This window comes from Macrobrachium rosenbergii, chromosome 41 (genome assembly GCF_040412425.1).
Source record: "Macrobrachium rosenbergii isolate ZJJX-2024 chromosome 41, ASM4041242v1, whole genome shotgun sequence".
NCBI classification, from domain to species: Eukaryota; Metazoa; Arthropoda; class Malacostraca; order Decapoda; family Palaemonidae; genus Macrobrachium; species Macrobrachium rosenbergii.
In genome coordinates, this window is record NC_089781.1 from 966,897 (window position 1) to 970,998 (window position 4,102).

A 4,102-nucleotide genomic window follows, 5' to 3' on the forward strand; every position below is an offset into this window, starting at 1 on the left:
AAACTCAGTCCTGAATGAGTGACCTCTACTCAAAATTATCAATTCACACCTTTCATGACCCGCCCATGGAAGCGAACGAAAACACTCACCGGATCTTGATGACTTCCGGCGGCAAACCAGCTCATTGCCCAGGGTACAATGCCCCATTGTCTCTGTGAGAAGCCATACTGACGCTAGGCCTTTGCCAGCACTGACTCTCTGAATATGTAGGCGCTGTTTCCATTTACCTTTGCCCAGAATGTCTCCAAGCAAACTGCTAAGCCCCCCAAAAAATCAACAATATAATATATCAGTATCCTTAAGAGAGAGAGAGAGAGAGAGATTTATATATATGTATATATATACATACATATATGTATTATATATATACTGTATATATTATATAGAATAATATATATATAAGCATATATATATATATATATATATATATATATATATATATATATATATATATATATGTGTGTGTGTGTGTGTGTGTGTGTGTGTGTGTGTGTGTGTGTGCATGTTTGTATATATATATATATATATATATATATATATATATATATATATATATATATATATATATATATATATATATATATATAGTTATATATATGTTTATATAATTATATATCTATATCTATGTATATATGCATATATATAATGCTTATATATATATATATATATATATATATATATATATATATATATATATATATATATATATATATATATATATATACACACACACAATTGTTACAAACGTCCTGTTGACCATTTGTTTTTGCTTTTTCTGTGTTAATAATTTGATACTATTCATTAACTGATGTTAATGAGGCACGATGAGCCGTGATCAAAGCATATGAGATCACGCTCAAATGCTGGAGACAATGGTGGCGCCAACTCCTGAAGGGAGGGGTCAGACGTGGTCGAATGAGTGTATCATAAGACCAGAGCACCATTCGCTGGTTGGAAGCCCTCAAGTACAGGGATTTCCAAACCTTTAGAGAATGGGTGCAGCTTGAGGACCTCATGTCCTACACCCCAAACGACCTCGCGACATTTCTGTGCGGGCAGAGTCCTGAGACTCTCATCACCGGTTGCCGACTGGCAGACAAATGGGACACATTCCACCGCGAAGTGAGTTCCCTGAACCGGAGGATCCAACCACGGAGCAATACCTACGGTTTGCAACGCCTGAAGAATGGCACCCTCATATGCCAGCATTGCAAGAAGAGTGGCTATTCCACTGATCAGTGCCGCTCCAAAGGGAAGCCTGCTCCTGGCACTGCTGCGTCCTCCCCAAGGTTAGTCCCTGCGAGGTCTTACCATGATGCCCTTTGCGTAGACTGTGGTCAGAAGGGCCATCGATCTGCCACCTTCTGAGAATGCAAGAAGTACTCCCCACCGAAGGCAGTCATAATCTTGCCCTAGGTGACCAACCTGTCAAAGGGGCAACGAGAACATGTGCTTATCTTGACCCCCAACCCCACAGCTCCTCACTGCCCCAAGAATGGCCACAGTTAGTTGACATGGGTGCTTCTGTCAACATCATTTCCAAGGACCATGTGCCCCGGGGTGCCATTATCAATGAAGATGAACAAGTGAAGGTTGGCTGGCTGAATGACCAAATTGAAGATGTTCCAATGGTGCATCTGCGGGTTATCGATCAGTGATCCGCCCGTGAAAACAAACACCTGTTCGGTGGGGTGGTTATGTTGATCGCTGCAATCTGTCCTCTCCCCTTGGGCCAAAGCATCCAGAACTGGCTAGGCCTCCAGTCACACCTGCCCCCACTGCCAGATGAATCCTCTCCCAGCTCCAGTGACCCAGCGGAACCCTATCCAAGGTGGTCCTGCCCTTGCACTGCTGCCATGGCTGCTGTCTCCACCCAACACCGCACAAGGCTCTACTGACCCCCTGCGGCACCCGCTCTCCTCGCCATGGGGCCAGATGCTTCCACCCCAGGTCTGTGCTGGGAGGAACTGATAAGGGCACAGAAGGAAGCCCCTCACATACAGTGCCCCTGGACTGACGCCCACATGACGGAGGGAGAACTTCTGGATCTTGTGAAGGACACCTACCTGACAGACAACAATGTGCCTACTGGGTAACCTGGGGACGGCACGAGCCTGTCCAAGTGATTCATCGGCTGGTAGCAGTACCTCGCGCCCTTCAGCCAAAGTTCCTCCAACTGGCTCATGACAGGATCGAAGGACACTTCTGGGTCACCTGCACTCTGAAGGCCCTGACAGGGAAGTTTTTCTGGCCTGACGAGAAAGTCGGTGAAGGCTTTCATATCCTCATGCCCAACATGCCAGATCACTGGATGTCCAAATGGAGTCATCCCTAGGGCACCCATGAGAAACATACCCTTCGTCAGTGTCCCCTTTAAGGACGTCGTCATCAACTATTATATGCCCCAAGGGCGCATCAAGAGCAAAAGCAGCAATACCCATTGCTTAACCATCATTGACCAGTTCACTCGCTACTTTGAAGCCATTCCTGTGTGAAGTGAGAGCTCAAAAAATGCCGTGAAGGCCCTCCTCAAGTTCTTCTGCTGTTTTGGGTTCCCCTCCACGATTCAGACAGATCCAAGGGCAACACTTCATGTTGCAGGAGTTCCAAAGCAGCATGGCGAGCCATGGCGTTCGGCACAGACACTCCATGCCCTACCATCCCAAGAACCAAGGGATAGTGGAGCGATTCCACCAAACCTTGGCACCACATTAGCTAAACTCGAGCATGAAGGGGTGGAACTTGGGAGGAGAACCTCCCTTACTCGCTCTTCACCCCTCCGCCAGGCTCCCTCGGAAACGCTCAGGTACAGCCCCTTTGAATTCCTTCTACCATTCAACCATGGGACCCCCCTCGACATACTGTATGAGGCCTGGGCTGAACCAGAATGTGCTAAGTAGGCAGAGGAACTCCCTGATATCCAGAAGAAACTACAAGCTGCTTGGGCAGTTGCGCAAGCCACGGAGCAGGCCACGCAGGAACAGTGAAACCAAGATTAGATAAAAGTGCAACAGCATGAGCTTTCGAGGTCAGTGACGAACTCCTGGTCCTCTGTGCCGGTGCCACACGCCCCCTGGAAACCCAGTTCATGGGGCCCCACCTAGTATTGCAGAAGAGAGGAGCCCTGAACTACCTAGTGGACTGTGGAAAGAGGTGTGCAAAATGGCTCCACATAAATCTGCTGAATCCTTACCGCTGCCTTGAACTGGAACCGACAGCCGCACTGCCTTGCCACCTCCAGCCACCAACTCTGAGCTCCTGGCTAACATAGAACTGATCACCCCAGGCTTGACTGATCAGCAACGCCAGGCCATTGTGTAACTGCTGAAACTACATTCACTAACAATGCAGGATCAGTTGGGATGCACTGACGTGACCGAGCACATGATCATCATGCACAAATAAACCACTCCCATCGCCCAAGGCTGTTAGTGGGTCAATTTGCAGCTGCAACTTGACCTGGGCCCAGTAGAGGAGAGCCGCAGCCAGTGGTCCTCCCCAGTCATCCTATTACCGAAGGAAAGGGGTGGATATCGATTGTGCATTGATTTTAGCAAACTGAATGAGGTTACCAAACCAGAGCCCTACCCTCGGCCACGGATTGAAGTATGCTTGGACAGCCTAGGCAGTGCCCCGTTCCTCAGCAAGATCGATTTGGAAAAGGGGTGCTGGCAGGTGCCACTGTCAGAGGAGTTGTGCCCCCTGAGAGCATCACCACACTGTTCGGCCTTAAGAATGCTCCAAGCTACTTTCAACGCCTCATGAAAAAGGTCCTGGCTGTAATAAGGAGTTGCATCGTGTACTTAGACAATATTGTAATCTACGCTAATTCCTGGGAAGTACATCTGAGCATTATTAAGGAAGTGTTAGCTGCCCTACAACAAGCAAAGTTGGTCATCAGACTGAAGAAGTGCCAGTTTAGCATAACTAGATTACCTACCTACCTTGGTCATCGGGTTAGCAGTGGCAAACTAATGCCAAAGAACGCCATTGTCAGAGCCATCAGAGAGATGCATTATCCAGAGATGAAGAAAGACACACACCAATTTTTGGGAATGGTACAATACTTCAGGATATCACCCCAAGTTTCGCTGACGTGGCT